The sequence below is a fragment of the Panthera leo genome, chromosome F2, assembly GCF_018350215.1.
Source record: "Panthera leo isolate Ple1 chromosome F2, P.leo_Ple1_pat1.1, whole genome shotgun sequence".
Classification (NCBI taxonomy): Eukaryota; Metazoa; Chordata; class Mammalia; order Carnivora; family Felidae; genus Panthera; species Panthera leo.
The window spans coordinates 19,914,102-19,937,454 of NC_056695.1; the positions used below are offsets into that span (position 1 = coordinate 19,914,102).

Genomic DNA, 23,353 nt, shown 5'->3' on the forward strand with positions numbered 1-23,353 from the left:
TGCTATGCTAAGCACTAGTGATACAAAGGTGAATAAGATTAATATCCTGCCCTGGGAGAATTGATAGCCTGAGGAGACAGTTTGAAACGACTGATAATTTTCTTAACAGTGCGATACCTGTAAAAATAGAAGTGTGTTTCAGATGAAGTGACAGAAGTGAAGCTAGAGTGATTATTTCTGCCTGGTGTCAGTCAAAGGAAGTTTCGCAGTGACACGGTGAGTGTGAGTTTTAAAGGATCAGCAAGAGGTGTGGCAGGGGTGAGTGTGAGTTTTAAAGGATCAGCAAGAGGTGTGGCAGGACTTCGTAGAAGAGAAGAGCATTGGGAGAGAAGAAGGTGTGAGAAAGCGTGGGGTGAGGAGCTGATTTCAGTTAATGCCAGAGTGTTGCCTTTAGGAGGGGCTGGGGATTTAGTCAGGGGCCCAATCATGAGTATCCTGGTGCCTCATGCCGAAGCGCTTGGACCTAGTACTGTAGTAAAACTCAAACTCATGCATGGACCAGCTCACGATCTGCAAAAAAATCTGTTTTATAGGTTCAGATCGATATACAAAAAACTTGGGCTGAAATGCAAACCAACTGCACCAGTAAGATATCGTTTGGTTTAATAGACTATTATTGCATTTGTTTGTACCGAACCCATCCCAGTGACGGAAGCATTATAGCACAAGCTTCTTAACTCACCAACCCTAGCACTTTCAGGATCACTTTTTAACCAGTGGGAGTTAAGGGAGGACTTTGCATGGGGCTGAGGAGGCAGCAAGTAGATAGGATTTTTTTGTTTCAGGAAGGTTTTACATACAGGAGTTAGTATCCAGTATGGAGTGGGGGTTGAGCAAAGGCCCAGGGGGCTGGCAATACTATAAACTAGAAGACCAGTTGATAGACTGTTGTAGGGGAGCACCTGGGTGGCTCTGTCGGTTAAGCGTCCGACTCTTGGTTTTGGCTCAGGTCACCATCTCACGGTTCATGGGATCAAGCCTTCCGTTGGGTTCTGCACTGACCACACGGAGCCTGCTTGGGATTCTCGCTTTCTCCCTCCTCCTCTGGCCCTCCCCCGCTCATATGCTCTCCCTCTCTCTGGAAATAAATAAATAAACGTTAAAAAAAAAAAAAAAAAAAAAAAAAAGGACGTCTATTGAAAAAAACAAAAAGGCTATTGTAGTTTTCCGTGAGAAATGCTGAGGTCCTGAGCTGTGTAGGTGGACAATAGGGTGCAGATTCCAGAACTATTTAGAAGGTACGACATTCTCAGCTTGGGGGCTGAATGAGGAAGGAAAGAAAAAGGAAAGGTCTGTGTTAGTTTTGGGCTCACCCGGGTAGCTACGATGGAATACCATAAAACAAGAGGAGGCACAAGTTTGTAATAAAATTGAGTTCGTTTGGAGGGGTGGTGGGGGAGGGGAGATGTTGAGTTGAGGTGTCAGTGAGAGGGTAGATTCCAACATTGAGTAAAAATCAAAAGTAGTTCTTAAAAAAGTGTAAAAGTTGCCAGATTTGGGGTGGTGGCTTTTGAGGAGAGACAAAGTTTAAGCCCTCCCTATTCTGCTTGGTGCCCCCAAGAAATGTCAATATCTAGACTCACTGGGCTCTGCCCTTTCATCTTGCAACCGTGCTGTTGAGTGGATTGTTTTTCCATTAACTTTTCAACAGGAAGGCCATGTCTAGGGCAGTCTTGCCAATAGCCATGCATACCCTTAAAAAGACTAATCCGTACTTCCTCTGAGCCATCAGGAATGAGTAGAGACTCGGAAAAAAAAGATCTGGGCTAGTAGAATACTTGCTGAGAAAGAACACATATTCTTAAAGAATATTGGATCATGAAGAAGAAGCCCTTCCACAGCAGACTTTTCCACTGCTCTTGAATTAGGGGATACACTCAGAAACTGGAGAAAAGGAGGTAATTTCTAAGACTAAGGCAAAGTTGGTGATTATCTACTTTGCCGTTACTCAGCCTACAACCATTTCCTTCTTCGGTGTGACAAGGGAAGTTCTTCCTATATGCTTGAATGATACGTAACTGGAGAGAACGGGTGGGTAACATTTGCGAATTTTTCAAAGATGACAACTGGAAGAATTTTAACATTTCGAATGAATAGAAAACAATCTGATTAACAGGAAGCTGTGACATTTTAAATCTTTGAGGTCTGATTACTTGATTACCTTCGTTTTCTTCTACCTTCCACCCTTTCTACACTCAGCACTTAATCTTCTATGGCAAAGCGTCGCTCGGATTTCCCGCATTTCAGAGTGCCTTCCCCACCTGAATGCTTCAGAGCAAACACCACTTATTATGAAACGGGCTTAGCCCCAGACTTCATGACTAGTCTCACAAAGTCATATTTCTGTCTGGTAGGTAAACTGTATCAACATATTTAAAAACAGATTTTAAGAAGCTATTTCCACTTCTGAATGTAAAGAGGTTTATCACTCATCAGAAAGATATATTTGGTTATAAGCTGAATCCCATCTGGCCTCTGATGGTTCACTTCAAAATCCCCCAAACTTCAGAAATTATTTTGGGCTCTTGAAATGATGAAAAAGGTTTCTATTTTTACCAAACTGCTTCCGACATTAAAAAAAGAAAGAAAGAAAAGAAAAAGAAAAATTCCAAAAAGGAACTGTTACTATCTCCATTATACAAAATAATCACCCTCAATATATTTTAGCATAAGATGAACTTGCATCCTGCAAAAGTTTATTATTTAAAGAAGGAGCAAGATACATTTGGGGGAATCCCCATTAGCACAAGAGGAAGCTTGAAGAATGTAGTGAGCTTCCATATATGGTGCTGACCATCCCACACGTAGGCTACTCAAGCCATTTAAAGTCTTGGCTTCATAAGCAAGTGCTCCACTCTCCACAGTCGTTTTGGGTCTGCTGACATGATGATTTACTCCAGGCGGGGGTGCCACCAGAGCCACTGCGCTGTCCTGAGCAGTGTTTGAAGAGTGGATAGGCTGCAGCTGTGCAGTCCCCCAGACACCTGAGTGCGGAATATCGCCGGATTCTGCCTCAGTTCGGAAAGCTGGAAGTTCCCCAACTCTCTCTTGGGTTTGGCTTCCTGTTCACATGTTTTCGGTCCCATGTCATTGTGCATGAAGTAATAGTCCCACATGCGAGCACCAGCCACAATGGCAGGATTTGTGTGGTTCAGTGCAAGGTTTCTAATGAGGACACTTTGGACCTTCCAACAGCTCCTTAGGGAAAGCAGTTTGGAACTGTTATTACTTTCCAAGGCACAGCAAGCAGAGACGGAATGCACTTCTGCAACAAGACTGAAAGCAGCTTCCAGAAGAAATGGAAGGACAACTACCCGAGAAATCTAAGCGTTTACCGTCCACGTCTGTCTAAATGTATATGTGTGTGTGACGTAGATAAATGCCTCCAATTCACAGTTTAAAAACATCAGTTACTGTTTCAGCATTTCGCTCTGAACGCTGCTAGTGTTTTCCACCGAGGACTGTTATTTTAATGACATTGCTCTGCACCAAAATCTGATGAGTTTACGAAGTTTGAGAGCCAGGAAATGCAGCTCAGTTTCTGAACAACTGAAAAAAGCCAAGAGTTAAGTTCAATCATCTACTTGCTTTATAGCATGGATTCCTAAGTGCTAAGTACAACGCTAATGCGGAGAGAAAAGCCAAACCAAACTTTTAAAGTACAGTCCTTAAACTATCCAACTCAACTTCCCAGTATATTATCAGCAGGTGAAATTCTGGCACACACCCACATTGAGTTGTGGATGTTAATGTCAAATTAATGGGCATGGGTGCCAGCATTTCCTAGAATTTTAGAGCAGAAAGGGATTTTGGATGTCTCCCAATCTTATCTGTATATTTTATGAACAGAGAAACCGAGATTCACACGAGCACACGCTCTCTCTCTCTCTCTTTCTCTCCCCCCACACGTCTTTGCGTAAGACACATCTGAGTCTTGTGCTGAGCGGTTGCTTACAGAAAATATCATAAGTCTGGCTTGAGAAAGAGAAAGAGCAAAATGGTCTAGAGGTAGGCCAGAGATCCCCTGCTTCATTCAAGTTTGTGTGGCCTAGCTTCAGTGCCGTGTGGACCGGAAATGTATCCTTGCTTCAGGAACCATCCAAGGTCTTAGATTAGATATTTTTGACCAAAACTTAAACAAACTCCAAAACAAACCCGGGATCAATATGTGACTCGGGTTCTGGCGATAAAGTGATGCTCTGGAGTGCCTGGGTGGCTCAGTTGGCTAAGCGTCCGACTTCTGTCAGGTCATGATCTCGTGGTCCATGACTTCGAGCCCCACTTTGGGCTCTGTGCTGTCAGCTTAGAGCCTGGAGCCGGCTTCGGAGGATTCTGTGTTTTCCTCTCTCTGTGCCCCTTCCCTGCTCAAGCTCTGTCTCTGTCTCTCTGTCTCTCTGTCTCTCTCTGTCTCTCTCTCAAAAATAAATAAACATTGAAAAAAAAGTGATAAATAAGTGAATAAAGTGATGCTCAATCAGTGCCCGGTACTTACCAGGGGGCCACATTATGATTAGAGTATGAGATGTATATAAAATCCCAGGTATAATCTCATGCTTAGCAATCTTAAAACCTGGTTGGAGAGATGAGACCTTCACCCGTGTAGGCAGCAGCAACAACAGTGGGGGCTGTATAACTAAACGTTACATTTGTGGAACAAATTTCTAAGTGTTGGAGGGCTGACGCCAGAAATGAAAATGGACCTTGTCAAGAAATGTCAGGACTTCAGCTGATCCCAGACAGGTGCTTAGAATTTGAATATGTGGAGGGAATAACTGTGGCTTTTTCTAGGTAAGGAATGGCAGAAATGAAAGCATAAAGAGAGTCTCACAGGGGACCCTGAGGAAGCCAGGCTGGTGGGAACTCTCCTATAGCGTTTCCCTACTTGACTGATGGATCACAGAGCCCCCTGTATTGTCTTACATTACTATCTACTAAAATGTGACTGAAATATAAACCCTAAAAAAAACCTGGGCGTAACTCACTTGAATGATATTTATATAACTTTGCGTCCACAATAATATCATTATATTTGTATCATTGAAAATCAAAAAGAAATTACAGATTAAATATAAACGAAACCATAAACTAATAACATTCTCTTTAATAATGTTAATTTTATTTGCCAGATGATGCTGTTTTGCTGAAATTGAAGAATAAATTTGTTTCAGCAAAGTGTTCATTAATGAAATTCTAAAAAGAAAAAACATTTTAATAAGAAATTTCTTTATTTTTATTAGTAAGAAATTTCTATTGCACATTGAGTACTATGCCTATTTATAATGAATTGGTACGAGTGCTACGTGTAAATGAAGACAGGATCCAGGCAATACATCTGCTGGGATCAAGGTTATGGAACAGAAAACTGCGATGGCTCAACTGTCTTATCACCTTGCTCTTTTCTGGCCAATAAAACTTTACACGGCACTGCAAGAGGTATTTGACTTCCATGGGCACATACTTATCAGGCAGATATTTAGGCTGCCTCTGTTCTTTCTGTAATAGCCGGTAGCAATTAAATTGTTACATTATTCGCCCACAAATTGTCATTTTAATGATGACAAATCAGAGCCTCCATGTATAAAATTTACGAAAAGTCTGATCTCGGTCCATGAAAATATCTTCTGATTGCAAATTGCCACTGCAAGAGCTAAAACAACAACAACAAAAATTAACCCCAATTATAATGCTTGCCAATGTTTACTGTGTGCTTATGATGGGTCATGAACTCTTCGAAATTTTTTACATGGATGCTTGCATATAATTCTCACATCAACCCTGTGGGTTAGATACAATGTTAGATCTCCATTTTTCAGAGGATATTGAGGCATAGGGAAATTAACTCACTCAAGATCACCTAGTGAATACTGTAGGCTGGAATTCAGGCATCTAATTCCAGGGTCTGCTACGCCCAATAGTATATTCAGAACGATTGCACAAAGGATGTTCTTTGGCCTTAGGCTATGCCAGCGCGACCATCCCAGATACTTATAGCTTTACGTTCATGTGTTAACTTTTACTTCCAGAGATCACAGGGTGTCATGCATAATTATAAAAAAACATTTCTATGTCCTCCAGGGACGTATTTAAAAAGTAGACATCCGTGTGATACTTATAACAGTTTGTAATATTATCAGAGACGTGAGAACAGAGAGAGTAGAAGTCCTCCAGCTCACCAACCCCCAGAACGGGAAGCACAGGGGAGTAGTTCAAGGGCCAGCTGGGTTGGGTGTGCCAGATTACAAGGGTGGCGTAAGTGGGTGGAGGAGTTGAGCTTCTGTCAGGAATGGAAAGAGACATGATAAGGGTGGCGTGGGAAGAAGGGTCCTGCAGCAACAGGCCAGCTCCAGGGAGTCCCTGCTGCAGGAACCTCACTATAAGAATGAAGCTTCCAGAACAGAGCAAAGGACTAGGTACTGCCCCACATTCAACCTGGATCACTAGGGCCAGTTAAGATCGAGAAGAGATCCCAGGTCTATTTTCCTGAGGGAGATCATCTCTACCCATTACCTCTGAAATTCCCCTCTGCATATACCAAAAGACAGTTGCTTTTACCAGTGAAGAGGTAAGAAAGCTCCAAATGAAATGTTTTAATATTTATTTACATGGGCAAGAGAAATACCTTTTCAAGGTAAAGGAGTTTTGGGGTTATTAGATCATGTGTGATGTTTTCCTATTCTTTTGTATTTCTTGTATCTTATATTTTCTGATAAGATACACATTATATATCTAATATTTTTCTATATTATAAATCATAGATGTGTACATGTTAAAAATGTGCTATTCATGGCAGCAAGATTGCATCATCAAATACTTAATGCATTAAACTGCGTGTTTCCTCTTATTCAAAGTATCTAAGTTGATTTTAGTTACTTACATTTTTCAACTGTCATAAATGCAGAATAGAAACAAATTTAACCACTTGTTAAATAAGTAGCAAGGTAGCTTACTTTGCTACTCATCAAATAATAGCTTACAGCAACTTTAGGAGATTTTATGACTCAGCACATTTCCCTTTAAAACAGGTCTCATAACCTCAAATTAGATGTCACTCAACTTTTAAACTCGGAACACCTTCTAAACTTTTGAAAAGAAACTCTTCTCTATTAGTCTTAGGAAATCCAGTCAAAGAGTAATATGAAATGAATCTGAGGGAAAGTCTTTCCCTTGATGAAGAGAGAGTCAAATGGAAACTTCTACAAAAGGACTGAATTACTCACCATACTTCAAAGTCTCTTGCAAGTGATTGTAAGAAAATCGGCGTGGATAAAATTTGGAGAATATTATTCCTAATGATGTTCTCTTTTGAAGTTGTGAAAGGGCGCTATCAGAAAGATAAGAGAAGCCACTGATAAAATGCAACTGAGGACACTTTGACTCTTCTCCATCGTAGGTGCTGACTGCCACCCACCACTGTCTGAAGAAGGCGAACTTGGCAGATGACGTGAAGGTTCTCCAGGACAGAGTAACTGCAGAACATCTTCAAAGGTACTCGTATCAAACATTTATCTCTTAGTTAATTAAACCAAGGTGCTAATTAAACCTGAGCACACCATGTCACTTGAGGAGAGGAGAGTTCCATGGATGGGGAATTGTAAGAAAGAGAGCCTTCCTGTAACATTTTCATCCTTCTTGGCTGAGAGAGCTAAAAGGGGCCTTAAATGTGGTAGAGCCATTTCATGAAATTAGGCTTCAGGAATGGCAAAAGAACCATCTGAATAATGAGTATTTGAAGAATCAGGGTGCCTGGATGGCTCAGTCAGTAGAGCCTGTGACTCGTGATCTAAGGGTTACTGGGTTTGAGTTCCACGTTGGGTGGAAAGATAGAAAGAAAGAAAGAGAAAGAAAGAAAGAAAGAAAGAAAGAAAGAAAGAAAGAAAGAAAGAAAGAAAGAGAAAAGAGAGAGACAGAAGAAGAAGGGAGGAAGGAAGGAAGGAAGGAAGGGAGGAAGGGAGGAAGGAAGGATCATAGAACTTTATTAACATGTCATGAGCTGCTCAGGAAGCTCAGGGGAATCAGTCACAGGGAATGGCAGGCCAGCTACACCCAGCCATCATCCACAGTCTCAGGAGTGAAAACCACAGATGTCACCTGTCTTGTTCATAGCTTGCCTTCACAGTTTCTTGTCTTGGCCACATACACACTAGTGCCCTGAGTGTTGTGGGGCTGGGAAGAGTTACAGAGACCCATCCCAGCCATGCAACCTTAGCTGCAGAAACATTCTCAGGGGTGTTGATTCATGTGAGTTTACAGCCCCATGTGTCTTTGCTTAAATGTCAACATTGAAATTTGTTTCCTTCTACCCCCAACCAAATTAATGCAATGGAAACTGCTGAGTTCCTGTTGGTTTCAAATTACAGCTCTTCAAAGTCATTACTCTCTGCTTGCTTTTCATTCTAAGCCTTGTGTTGGCCCAGGTTGGCTTGGATAAAGTCCTCCAATCACCAAAAAGTTTGTGAACCTCACACAAACAAAACAAAATGAAATCTTCAACAGGTCTGGCCTGAATTTCAGGTTTGTCTTTTGAGGATTGATTTATCCAGCTCCTCTTTCTTTTTTTTTTTTTTTTTTAATTTTTTTTTTTTCAACGTTTTTTATTTATTTTTGGGACAGAGAGAGGCAGAGCATGAACGGGGGAGGGGCAGAGAGAGAGGGAGACACAGAATCGGAAACAGGCTCCAGGCTCCGAGCCATCAGCCCAGAGCCTGACGCGGGGCTCGAACTCACGGACTGCGAGATCGTGACCTGGCTGAAGTCGGACGCTTAACCGACTGCGCCACCCAGGCGCCCCTCCAGCTCCTCTTTCTAATACTTGTGACATTAAGCATTTTGTGTCCTCTACAAATGCCACATTTAGAAGGGAAATATCTAGAAGTGTATGGGAGTGTGGGGTTACTTCCTTGACAGAAAATTATGAACACTGGCAATTTTTTTCCTGTAATTCTCAGTGCTCTGTGTGCAAATGGTCTGGGGTATCACCAGAAATGTAGTGGAAGCTGGTTACCCACAAGCTAAATAAAAAATAAGAGAAAACAAGTTGAAGTCGAATGAAGTCTCCTTCCTTCAAAACTCTGGACAGGAGAGGAAATACTCCCAAACAGAAACTAAAAAAGATTTCTGTTCAGAAATAAATTCAATAAACAGTAGTACTATGACTACTTCAGAGTTCTTCATCTTCTTGAGTCAGTTCTCCATTTAATGGGCAACTTTATCACTGTAAGCATTATGTCCTTTTCATTAGTATATTCTTATTATGAGAAAACACAAATGTGTTTAATATCGCATCAAGTTAGAATTACATGCTCAAATTTAACACACAAGACACTACTTCTTAAAAACCTATAGGCCCCCTGTGAGAGAAGTCTCTGGTCTGTTTTTTCTCTCTTTGGACTGGAATATTCAAATTCAAAGTCGGACCAGTGGCCAGCTTCAACATCTTCGTCCTTCCTCATCCATCATTTGAGCTGTATTAGATAGGTAACTGAGTCACTCTTCACCACCACATCTGTATTCACAGATCCACAGTCTTCCCATCTGGTAAATTTTGTAGAAAAAAATGAGTCCTTTCTATGTGTGCTCAGACAGTCAGGTTTATAAAATAAGGCCACTTTAATGAGGCTTAGAGCTTCAAAATGCTGCCCTGTGCATTTTTGATTACCTCTCTGCTCATGTCATCTGGATATAAAGTTCTTTCATTTAATATTTTTCCAGCTTTAAGAACTGCTTACCTGCAGTTCAGTGAACTTGGCATCACCTCCAAGATACATAACACAAGAAACAGAACCAGGAGATGTCATAAGCAAAACTCAGAAGCTGCCTAAGCATCCCCTGACTATCCGATTGCCAGAAGATTCTCTCTTGTTCCAAGGAGAGATAGGTTGTATTCACATGCAATAAAACAACAAAAGGACAGTTAAATTTCACAGCTTGGGGGAGATTTTGAGGGTTCTTGTCAAAAATGTTCACACCTGTGGAACAGACTGTTATTTTTTTGTGGAGCCAGGTTTTCAGCTTGAAGTCCACCTGCCAAAATCTGAATGGCTTCTATTGTACCTTCTGGTCTCAAAAACTGCACTGTCAGACAAGGCTTGGGGCACACAGATGGGATAACTTAGAACAGCAAATATGTTGTTTATAAGGAAATTAAGACCTTTCCTAGCCCTGTTGATGCCCATTTAGGATGGAAAATTTTATCAAAGCATGTCTTAGTTGTGCCTCCCTGGCATTTTATTATTTTCTATATTACTCTAATAATTTAAGTTATACTCAATGCCTTAATTTAAATTTAAGAGATTTTTTAAATTGTCCATAAATTGTAATAGTAAACTCTATCTTTTCAAGGAATCAACTTCAGATTTAGACCCTAAAAACTTGCTAAAATTTTCTTTGGGTATCTACTGAGCATTTAAAGCTTGCTGTGGAATATAAAGAGCTGAATCTGGGGCTGCTAAGAAGCCAACTGTTTTCATTTGTGACCATTGTCACCCTGAACATTTCTCAGTGCACATCCTAATGGCAATTAAAATAATGTATTTGTTGTAAAACAATACGATAGCGGGACACTAGACTGGCTCAGTTGGTGGAGCATGTGACTTGATCTCAGGGTTTTAAGTTTGAGCTCCACGTTGGGTGTAGAGATTACTTAAAAATAAAACCTGGGGCACTTGGGTGGCTCAGTCAGTTGAGTATCCGACTCTTGATTTCAGCTCGGCTCATGATCCTAGGGTCATGGGATCAAAGCCCATGTCGGGCTCTGTGCCGAGTGTAGAGCCTGCTCGAGATTCTTGATTGCCCCTGGATCATGCATTCTCCCTCTCTTACTAAAAAGAAAATAAAATGATATAAAGTAATTCATAAAAAAAAACACAACATAATAGGGACCCAATATGAATTTTTTTGAGGTAAAACACACACCCACTTAACCCAAGCCCAGGATTTTTTTTTCTAATATGAATCTATGCAATGCGGAATCATAGAAAATTGCTGCTATGGACTATATCTGACCCACAAAAGCAGCAATTTCATATGGTCCTAGCTAATATTTTATGTAATTGGAAACATAGAGAATATACAATTTGATTCTGATTCTTTTCACTCTTATATCGAAACAGTCTACAGTTTCTGCATTGTCTTCATAGTTCATAGTTTGAAATTGTGCTCTATTACATAGATGTGGACCCTGAGTGGATTTTGCTTTTTCCCGATAAGAGATAACAGTCAAAAAAAAAATCTAACCCACACCTTCCTCACATAGCCGTTTTATTTAGTTGCCTTCTAATGCCAGTTTTTAAACTAATGTCTTCTCCTGCATCGTCCTTTCAGCCCCTCCGAAACTAAGTACTTTCACATGTGAGTCATAATACAAATGTAAGCGATCAAGCAGGTGCCAGTATGCGCAGGCATACCAATGTGCACACATGCATACACATCGTTAAATGGACCTGTGTAGACAGTACATCCTCAAAGCCAAGGAGTTTGTGGTGAAAGAAAACACCAAACGTCAATAGGATGGGAAACGTTGTGCCCATCAGGCTGTGTCACCTTTTGCTGGCTTTTCTCCATTTTCATCTGACTGAGACCTATCCCAGCAGACGGCCCTCCCAGTGCACTTTGGCTGCCAAGAGAATAGGGCTTTGTCTACTATGGCGAGGAAACAAACTCCGGGGATATGAACCGACCAGAGGAAAGCCCTTTGCTCTTGCCGTAATGATACATTCAGGCAGGAAGTTAAGAGGAAAATAGCTACTTCTCTGGGGATGAGGAGTGTGGGGCGGGAGGGAGGAGAGCAGTTTAATTATGATGAGGGTGGGGGTGGGGAGATGAGGACAGTCACAAGTGGAGATCAAGAAAAAAAGAATGGGATGATGTCATTCTTTACTGGGACAGTCACTGAAATGAAATCAGGTCACACACAATGGTCTTGTTCTATGCCTGCAGCCATGAGTGTTACAAGAGATCACTTTGTGGTAATGCTTGTTAGGAAGGGTCTAAGGGCCCTGCTTACATTAAGATGTCCCCCAAGACATCTTTAAGATGGATCAGAAGGGCAGAATCAGTCCATCCAATGCTGAAATGACCCACGCTAGAGGCACAACATTTGCTTAAGATCAGCGAGCCACAGTTTAGGATAGAAAAAGTCTGCATTCTCACAACAGTGAATTTTAAGAAGTAAAATGCAACTCCACAACTTGGTTTCAGGCCAGATGTTTTAAATTGATGTCCTTTTTCATAGGATAGTTTTGAATGGCATTTTGGAGTTAAGATGGAATATATTTGCCAGTATAATGTTGCATTTCCTGAAAAGAAATACTGCTTTGTACTATGTTAGTGCATTTTCAGGACTGATTAACTCTGCTTACATAGGAAGCATTTGATTTGTGTCACTGTTGAATCCCCAGTGCCACTGGTGGCAGATATATTCAAATTTAGGTTCCTTCTCTCAAAGATGTCCTAATTTAACCTCATTCATCTGCTTAGATTTCCTAAGGAGAGCATCACAATTACAAATGAAGGTTAAGTTTTCTAAGAAGTCATCCCTTGAATAATTAGGTGATAAGGTCAAATCCTGTTATTAAGGTTCTGTTGTTACCGCATTATCTAGGGCTCCAAACAAATAGGTCATTGATGGAGACTTTTTTGGGACATTTTTGCCGTGTGAGTATTTATAAGGGTAGAACTGGAACACTGGAGGCTTTTTACATTCGCATCTGCAGGTTAGAGAATCTACAAAATTCGATGTTCGCTTTTGGCAAACCGCTGATCTTCAGGGATGGTAAGATCCTTCTCTCTCCGGTAGACTATAAAAAATGTAAAAATAAAATTAGATTCCAGTGAGAATTCATACTGGTTTTATGATGTTGCCCTCAAATTACTAGAGAATCTTGTAGTGATATATTTGGGACAAATGTGTTTGAAAGTTGCTGCGGATTATGGCTGTCACAATGCAAGGTGGCACATTTTGAAGGGATCCTTTGGGGTGGTAGAGTCTAACATGAACTTCAGTGGTTTCTGCTTCCCTTTTTTTTCGCATTTTTATTTAAATTTTAGTTAGTTCTGCTTCCCTTATTTTTAAATGGAAGACAGTCAGGCTACAGGGCCTTTGAGAGAGTATAATTATTTAAATATTGGGGTGTCTGGGTGGCTCAGACGGCTAAGCATCTGACTTTGGCTCAGGTCATGATCTCATGGTTCGTCATGGTTCGTGGTTCGAGCCCCATGTCAGGCTCTTTGCTGACAGCTCAGATCCTGGAGCCTGCTTCGGGTTCTGTGTCTCCCTCTCTCTGCCCCTCCCCCACTCGTTCTCTCTCTCTCTCTCTCTCTCTCTCTCTCTCTCTCAAAAATAAATAAAAACATTAAAAAACTTTTTTTAATTAAAAGGTATCCATAATATTTTCAAACAAGTGATAGACATCATCAGAAACTCTCAAAATTTCCAGTGTTTGATTTTCTTTTCTGTTTATCTCCTAGTAGCCTTTAAAGAAATCTAAATTCATTAACCATAGCCAGTTGACAATAGCATCTAAAATGCAGGTGTTACTTTAAGCACATCCATTATTTACAAAGCAGGTAAAGCAGACATGGCTTCTTACAATGGGATTCACCATAATTTTTTTTTTTTAATTTTTTAAAGTTTATTTATTTGAGAGAGAGAAAGGGTCGGGGCAGAGAGAGAGGGAGAGAGAGAGAATCCCAAGCAGGCTTTGCACCATCAGCATGGAGCCTGATGTGAGGCTCAAAACCACGAACTGTGAGATCATGACCTGAGCTGAAACCAAGAGTCGGGTGTTTAATCGACTGAGCCACCCAGGCGCCCTCCCACACTAAAATTAATTTTAAAATTACTTGCTTTTATAGTTTTACCAAAAAATATAAAGAAGATTTGATGCATTCTCTGATTAAAATGTATTTATTACTTAAAGTAAGAATGCCCCAGCAGATTAAATCTCTTCTACAATATTCATAGGAATCTGGGCTAGCCAGACGGTGATGCTCAGGAATGCACAGTGGCCACAGGAGAGGGACTAGCAGCCTTTCAGAGCCATCAGTTGCCCGTGCTATAAGGGATATAGATATTTTGAATATCTCTTCTGATGATGTTTGCCATCATCCTGCTAGTCACAAAATTCTGCCGTTCGAAGAACACTGCACTAAGAGTTGGTTCCCATTTTAGGCGTTTTGTTGACTGTGTAGCTTTCTACAAAATTAGAATATACTTGTCCCACTTCCCTTACTAGGCTGTTGTAAATGCAGATGAAGAATGGAAAAGTACATTTGTGGGGAAGCAGATGTAGGGAGTCGTTCCAGCACAACGTAACGCTATTGCTGTGGTATTACAAGGCTGAGGTATGGCACGGCCATCGTTAGTTCCCATCACACTCTTCTATTCCCAGCACCTTTTTGCTCCCTCATTATTCTTTTACTTTTATGTCTCTGCCAGTAAACTAATCCCAATGTGTATTTTTGATGGTTGGCAAACATTCAAAAATGCTTTGCAGAGAAGGAAGGCTATAGAATCACTTGGATTATAACTATGCCCTCAGTGGATTTTTCCAAAAAGCTTCAGAATGAACTATCTTTACTGGCTGAGGCGTTAAATATAGGCGTGAAAAAAATAACTTGTATTATATACACTTGTGGTTGTTGGAATTCAGCTCAGGACTGACTCCCAATAATCTTTATGATTGGGGCCGGAGGAAGATTAACTCACCAAGGATGGGTGCCATTGCTTTTCATAATCTTGTCCATGGCCTCCAGTCATGTCCCAAAATGGATCGAGAAATTGCCGTCACCTGCATCCCCTCAGACAGAGGCCATCCCTCTGCTCTAGGCACAAGACTGTCTTTCTCTTAGGGAAATTCTTAATTTTCTAGTTGCTTTTTCTACCCCCCCTCCCCCGTCATTGATTTATAGAGGAATTTCTTTTAAATGTCCAATATAGTATCAGCTTAGTAGTTTGCACATGCTGAAATATCCCTTCTGGGTGAGGGGAAAGGAATACAACTTACATTTCACATTTGGAAGTCCATCTTAGTTTGAAGAACTTTCTCTCTGGTTATAGAACTATTAAGACAGAGTGTGTATGGGATGAATTGCCTATATATGTATGAATAACTGTTCAGTGACAACCAACTCCTAAACATGACAATGATTCTGACTACCAAAACATTGATTTGTTTTTTCTCCCTGACTCATGTAGACAGTAAGATCATGCATCTACCTGGTAATAAGAAGGCTGAACTGTTGGCCTTCATGGATGTCTAAAGACATACGCCGTGGGGTGTTGAAGGGATGTAAACAAGAGCCTTTTCTACCTTAGGGAGCCTTTGGGAATTCAAGAGCTATCATCAGCAAAGGTGATGTGGTTTTCTTAAAGTGGAAGTCTCTCGGTTTCTAATTCATAGTGGTACATGGAAGAAGTGTAGATACTGGATAGGAACACGCATTTGGGAGACAGACTGCCTTGGTGTGAATGGCTTGCCGTGTCGTTGGTTCGCTGTGTAACTTAATTTCTTTGTGTCTCTATCCTCATCTGAAAACTGAGGGCCACGCTAATACTGTGTCTGGCTGTTTGGAGGGTTAGAGGTTTCCATGTGCATAAAGGGCTCAGCACAATGCTTAACACTTAATACAGTGTGTTATGCATGTTAACAATTGTTATTATTTGTGGAAACTTTTAAAATCCAGAAACGCATGAAGTGTAAAATATGTTCCCCTACCATTACCCTGCCCATAATTCCACACACTCAGATACACACACACACTCACGCTGACAATTACCAGGCACTATAGGGAAAGCAACCACGGGTCACAGCACTCACCCTGTGGGAACTGGACAGGAGTAGGACGTGTGCCTCGCAAACAGTAGCAATAATAGTATCGTGTGTTTGCACACTTACAATGTCCTCCAGTAACAGTTGTCGAAAGTCCAATAACATGATCAATGGAAAAGTACTTTGGGATTATATTGTCAGCATACTGAAAAAAACAGCTTTTAGTTTTCAAACTTCTGATTTCCCTTTAGATTTGCTTAGACCTGGGTTCACCTTTTCCCCTCACCCAGCCACCAAAAACAATAAATAATAATAATAATAATAATAATAGTCACTAATGCGATACAAAGATTCTCCTTTAAAGACCTGCATGGTTCCACACGTCCAGATTCTGACCCCACATAGCTGGGTATTTATCCTGTAGTCTGCATTCTGAGATCCACAGAAGTGTAAACTGGGTTTGCCTCGTGAAAGCTTTTTTTAATCTTTTGTTTACAAATGAAATACATTTGATGGGTTTTGGTATTTTTACAGCTTTTACGCTTTAGATGCTGTAATTTCAAGGCTCCAGGTTGACAAGTATACAGCACCTGGTCTCCCCATCGTGCCATCAGTAGGATTCCCTGGTTGAAAGGAGAGGAAAAATATATATATCCTCAAAGAGTGATAAAAGAAGTCTCTCTCTCTCTCTCTTTTTTTTTTAAGTTTATTTACTTATTTTAAGAGAGAGAGCACGAGCAGGGGAGGGGCAGAGAGAGGAGAGAGAGTCCCAAGCAGGCTCTGCACTGTCAGCGCACAGCCCCCAGGAGCTGTGAGATCATGAACCAAAATCAAGGGTCGGATGCTCAACCTACTGAGCCACCCAGGCGTCCCTAAAAGAAGTCTCCTGAAGAGAGCGTTCCTAAGTATTTTGGAGATTTTTCACACAGCGGAGAGCACTAATTCTGCCTGAGTTTGATACTTCTGAAAATGGCATTTTATATGTATAATTCAAAATTTTGATTGCATATCAAATGTTGCCACAAAAATCTAAAAATCTTGGGGTTTGAGGGGCACCTGGGTGGCTCGGTCGGTTAAGCGTCTGACTTCGGCTCAGGTCATCATCTTGCAGTCGGTGGGTTCAAGCCCCACATCGGGCTCTGTGCTGACAGCTCGGAGCCTGGAGCCTGTTTCAGATTCTGTATCTCTCTCTCTCTCTCTGACCCTCCCTCATTCATGCTCTGTCTCTCTCAGTCTCAAAAATAAATAAAGGTTAAAATAAATAAATAAATAAATAAATAAATAAATAAGATGAGCTTTGTGAATTGCCAAAAAGAGGCATCTGTGCTTTGGCTCGGGCCAGTTCCCTAGTGGCAAATCTTAAAACTCATACAGTCTTTCTTCTACTTGCCTAAGTATTTGAATATGTAAGGGCTCTGTTGGTGTGGGCAGGGCTTCCCGGCTGACTTTCGGCATTTCAGCCATATTTCTAAAAATAGAGGCAGAGGATTCTAGCAAAAGCTAACATCTGAAAGACAGATAGTAACATACACCCTTAGGAAGTTTTCTAGGAAGGGGTTCCAACATGTATTTTTGGTGTTGTCTGTAAAGATAATAAGAGGGTGCGGTATAAGGGAAGGTTTCAGGGAGGCTGAGTTTTGTCCCGGCTGTATATTTAAGTGGCTGTGTGACCTTGGGCAAGTTACTTAACACTTCTGGGCCTTCATTTTCTCATCTGTAATACGATATAGGTGTTCACTTCCAGCTGTAAGATGACACCACCAGATTCCGCCAGTTATGCCTTTACTATCGTCTACCAAGGATTGACCGCCTCTCAGATGAGGATTATACTTTTCACCTGAGTGTTGTTAGGAAAATGATAGATACAATGAGAATAAAGAATGAAAACATACGTGATTCCCATTTTATTTTCCTTTATTCAAACTGACCCTAGATTCTCTCAACAACTGAGACGAAATGTCTGTTGATATGAATATTTGTGAATATGGGCAGATCCCTACTTACAAATGGACAGTGTTAAAGATGATCATGTATAAACTGGTCTACCAGTGGTTCAATCTAGATTATCTAGTAATATTATTTATTGATGCTGTATTTTTTACAGGCCCTTTAAGGCACAAATACTTTCGCAAGCCCGCCTAGAAATCCAAGCTTGAAGTGTAAAGTTTTGCGAAAAAAGGCACTTCATTGTGACAGTCTGTAAACCCGAAAACTTATCTTCACATCTCTGCTTCTTGTCCCCTAACCTACTTCCCCACCCCTTGTAAGGAAAGTAAGGGTTTCTCCTTACCTCTTAAGCAATGCTGTTGATCTATTCAGGCTGAAATTCTAATGAAACACAAATTAAGGAACCAGGAAGTAGGAGTTTTTGGAGAGATGGAAAGAATTCAGGTACGGAAAGGGGGTGGGGTTTCACCAGTAGGCACTTTAAAGGCAAGTGGAGGGATGGGGCAAAATGAGCAGAATATTTATTGGACCCCGAGGGCTTTAAACAGTAAGTATAGGGTAAGTTAATTGTAAGACGTGAACGGAAAGTAAGAAAAAAAAATGTCTAGTGAACAACAAGCCAGTAGACGACAGGGAAAGAATAGAAAAGAGTTTCTCTATATTTTTTCATTCTGTATTTTCATCATCTGCTTCTGCCGCCCCCTCTCCTTACCACAGATCCTGACCATCTTGACACTTGGTTAGACAGGAAGCGGGGGTGGGGGGTGGCGGTCGATGATCGCTCCAAGTGGATGTGCAGAAGGAAGGAGGAATTAATGCACAAGTTGGTCAAGGAAAATGATGTATTTTAAATGTAGGATAGGCTTACATTTGTGTGCTTCTGGTATAGCATTCATCAGATTGCATTCATCATGTTTTCAGTTAGCTGAGCTTTTTGGATCTGGTGGGGCTTACATTTTTTAAACACATTTAGAATTTTTTTCAGTCATTATTTCTTCAACTATTTCCCCATTACCCCCACCCCTCCTAGGACTCCAATTACATGCGTGTTAGACTACTGGATACTAAAATTGTTCCACAGGCCACGGGGGCTGCACTCACTTTTTTGAAAAGCCTTTCCTTTCAGATGTTGTACTTTTCAGCTATAGAAATTCCATTTGCTTCTTTTTAATAGTTTCCATGTATCTGTTCATTATGTTCACGTGTTCCTTCAAATCCTTGAGCATATTTATAATAGCTGTTTTAAATTCCTCGTCCGCTCATTCAATCATCGCTGTCATTTCAGAGTCTCTCTTTTTTTATTGCGGTATAATTAACATAACACCATATTAGTTCTGGGTGTATAGTGCAATGATTGGGTATTTGTATGTATTGCAAAATGATTACCATAGTAAGTCCAATTAACATCCATCACCATACACAGTAATGGATTTATCTTTTTCTTGTGATTTTTTTTTTCTTTCTTTTTCTAGGACCAGCGTTTCTCCTGGTTAGGAGTCACCTTTTCCGGCTTTTTCACATATCTAGTAATACCTGATTGGCTGCTGGATATTGTGAATATTACATTGTTGAATGTCTGGATTTGGGTGTCTTCTTTTAAAGAATATTGGATTTTGTTCTGGCAAGATAATTAATTTACTTGAGGATCAACTGGGATTTTTTAAAGTCTGTTAAGTTGTGTTTGGTCAGATCTAGAGTGATCTACACTCTAGGGCTAGTGAGCCCTATTCTCAAGGCTTGATCTTTCCAGTCAGAACATAAGTATCCCCAGCCATATGTAGTGTGAACTGCTGATCTTACAGCTCCCCACTAATTCTTTGCCTGGTAGTCATCCTTTGCCCAACTCTGTGGCGTCTCACCCCACACATCTGTGGTTTAGTATGCGGCCGAGGACTCAAGGGGACCCCATACAGATTTCTGGAGCTCTTTCTCTTTGTCTCTACCCCGCAGATTCCACTTCCCTCCTCAAATCACCCTGTCTCTTCAGCTCTGCGTGGGTACCCCGCTCTGTGCCATATCCAGAAAGTGTCTAGTGGGACATACCTCACTCGTGTTCCTTTTCTCAGGGATCATAGCTTATCATCCAGTGTCTGATTTCTGCCATATGCTTTGTCCAGTTTTCTAACCATTCATAGTGGGAGGACTAGTTTGGTACCAGTTACTCCAACTTGATTAGAAATAGAAGATCTGAAAGAAAGAAAGAAAGAAAGAAAGAGAAATAGAAGATCTACCACATTTGTATTCAAACCTTGTTTCTTTCTCTTTTCTCCCCACTAATCACTAAGACCTTTCAAGGCAGTGACAAGATCTCATTCATCTCTGTATTCCCAATGCCTAACATAGAGTTTAGCACATAACAAGCATAATAAATACTGTTGAATGAAAGAACGAATGACTATTGTTAAAGAGATCCACAATATTTAGAATATCTCTATTTAGTTGAGGCATTGATGTAAATATCTAAGCACTTCTGTAATACATGCTTTTTTAAGCCACAGAGAAAAATCTGTTCAGCAGCCAAATTCCCATAAGCTCGGGATCAATGCTATGGTAGACAAGTTCTATGTTAAGCTTACTTAACATTCCTTATAGCTGTAACATGCCCGTGTCCAGAAACAGAGATCACATGTTTTTAAGTACCTATAGGACAGTAATGACAAATTATTCTAAAATCAAAAGTAGCAGTGGCTGTTTTTAACATTCAGTCCACGAAGTTGGCAAATGCAGTATTTACCTTCAGGGATTTCTGCCTCTAAGCATATGCCAGGATTATAAATGTCCAGACCTTAGTTGCATTTACCTCCATCTTTTGAAGGGACTAGGATGGGTTTTTATTTAATAGCAAGATGCATTGAGTTGGTCTTTCAGAAGTCTATCTGGCTCTCTTTCTATGATCGAAAAGTAGACTTATAAACTAGGAATTACAGTCAAACTTCTATAAACTGCACAAATTGAGTGGAAAGGAGTCCTACATTTTTGTGTTAAAGATTTCTCTCTGAAATCTTAATACAATATCTGTACAAGTTTTATATAAGAAATATCTGTAGCTGGATGAATGTAGGATTTGTGGAACTCTCTTTACTTATTTTTTTAAGCTTACTTATTTATTTTGAGAGAGAGAGAGAGAGAGAGGACTCAGAGAGCACGAGTGGGGGAGAGGCAGAGAGGAGGAGAGAGAGAATCCCAAGCGGACTCCTCACTGTCAGTGCAGAGCCTGATGAAGGGCTCGAACTCACGAATCGTGAGATCATGACCTGAGCAAAAATCATGAGTTGGACACCTAACCAACTAAGCCACCTAGGCACCCTGTGGAAATATCTTAAAATTTTCTGATGCTTAAAAGTCTCTGGTTATGAGTGCATCTCCTATAATTAGAATAGTTTTACCTATTGAAAGGGTTCCTAAAATTCCAGTCCTATAAACATACACAAACACACACACACACACACACGCAAACCCCATTACTGATAAATTATTCCTACTCCATATGTCAACTCAGAGTTTGCACAATACTGTTACCGTCAAAAGCAAAAGCACAGTTTTTTAATACTTAATCGCACCTGATCCACAGGATTCTTAAGGTTTCCCTTTGTCTCTTTGTGACTGTATTTCTGGCTTCCTTCAATGAAAGGCAGCAGGCTTTTAGGGTAAGGAACTGAGCTGTGAACGAGATGTCCGCTCTGTTGGCTCATTCTTGTAGGTGCCTTCGTCAGGTCACCTCCTCATCTTTGTTCTTTGATGACAAAGCCTGCCAGATGGAAATAATAACTTGATCTCCACATGAGTGTGAAGGACCCCTGAAATTTCTAATACAGGATAACAAAAAACCGGCTCATTAGTGGGGGAAATTTTTCAAAACAATGATTGCACTTATTTAAAGCGTGTGAGTGAGGTGATGTTTAAGAGCAGCGATTTAAGCTTGCGGTTTCAGGACCATTCAGAACTAAAGGTTTTATTTCACTTTGTTTTTCCCCAACATGTACCCCCTTGGTTTATATTTCCCAGTTAAGAATTTCACGTGAATCTTTGCCAAAGCCTCTGGTTCCACCTGGTTTGGGGTGGAAACCACATGAAGCCACTGAATTCTGCATAGTTTCCATTTGAAAAGATATATCAGCTGAGAGGTTCCCTTTCAGGGTGAGCCAGGTTTACATGAAATTTGCCCAAGCTTTAGATGAACCTGCTCTGAGTTTTTCATTTTATATCAGACCCTAAAATGAGGCCACTTACCTAGTTCCGTCGTTTTAAAAGTTCATATATAATGTCCCCAGGGAGTGTGTAATAGTTACCAGTGGCTGAGGTGTGGCAGCACCTTGTTTTCGTGAGATGTGGGGGAGGATTTCTCAGCTACTTGGAGTTCATTCTAATTGGAAAGCGAAAAGACTCACTAACAGGGGCTCTAGAGTCAGGCACAACATTTTGGGAACAATCTCCTTTGAAGTCTCAACAAAAAGCAAATTTCCAAGCAGCTAGCTCAGAGAAACCAGGCTAACTCACCTTTTTTGTCCCTTCCTTTACTTTACGCCTTCGTTAATTCGACAAATCCTCACTGAACGCCTACCACATGACATGCCAAGCCCTGTCCTAGGTTTTCGGGATACATTTGTGAGCAGATTATTCAGAGGTCCTGACTCTTGTGGTTCTTACCTTCAAGTAACAGAAGACAGAAAATAAAAGTAAAGATCCACACAAGTCAAACATATATAGCCTATTAGAAAGTGGTACATGCTATGAAATAGAAGTACAGCAAACTTAGAAATCAGGCTGGGTTGCAGTGTTGAAGAGGTTTCACAGGGAAACCACTGAGATGGTAAGATTTGGATAAACACTTGAAAAAAGGAAGGAAATGGCAACCAGATATCTTGAGGAAGAGCATTCCAGACCGAGAGAACAGCTAAAGCAAGAGCCCCAGGATACCTACATGTTAGAAGACTCACTGTGACACCATTAAGACAAAAAGGAAGTGAGCAAACAGAAGAGTGGTGGAAAATTAGGTCAAACAAGTAACAATAGGCCAGCACATGACCTGTGGGCCACGAGAAGGACTTTGTCTATTTCTCCGGATGTAAAGGGAGCCATCGTAGGGTTTCGTACAAAGGAGGAGTACATTCTGATTTATATTGTCAAAAACTCTCTCTATCTGCCACGTGGAGAGCCTACTATAGATGGGCAAAGGTAAGAAAAGGTGAATTATTACTGAAAGAGATAAGAGTGCTTCAGATTTGGTGAAAGCAGTGGAAGTAGTGAAAAGTCGTCAGATGCTAGTTAGTTTCGAAGATAGAACCGACCGTATTGCCTGATTGATTGCAAGTGGTATGGGGGTGGGAGGAGAGAAGAATCAAAGATGCTGCAAATGTTTTGGTCCAAGCAGCTGAAAGGATAGAGTTGCCACCAGTTGAGATTGGAAGCATTTTGGGGAGGAAGATCAGGAGTTCAGTTTTGGGAATCAAGTTCGAGGTGTCTTTTAGATTTCTGAGGGGAGGAGATCTCATTACACAGGCAGTTGGATTTATTTGCAGACTGCGTAGACAGTGTGTGTTTGAGAACAGAGGTTTGCGGGGCGCCTGGGTGGCTCAGTCGGTTAAGTGGCCGACTTCGGCTCAGGTCGTGATCTCGCGGTCCATGAGTTCGAGCCCCGC

At 40.9% G+C, this 23,353-nt stretch overlaps 1 protein-coding gene across 5 annotated transcripts in view; it reads left to right on the forward strand.

The window, feature by feature from the left end:
* The window catches only part of SULF1 (sulfatase 1), a 177,906-nt gene that overhangs the window by 27,578 nt on the left and 126,975 nt on the right, over positions 1-23,353 (forward strand). For all 5 annotated transcript variants that reach the window (XM_042923558.1, XM_042923557.1, XM_042923560.1 and 2 more), the window contains exon 2: positions 7,391-7,485. The gene's annotated coding sequence lies outside the window, so the exon portion shown is untranslated. The remainder of the gene's footprint in view (positions 1-7,390; positions 7,486-23,353) is intronic.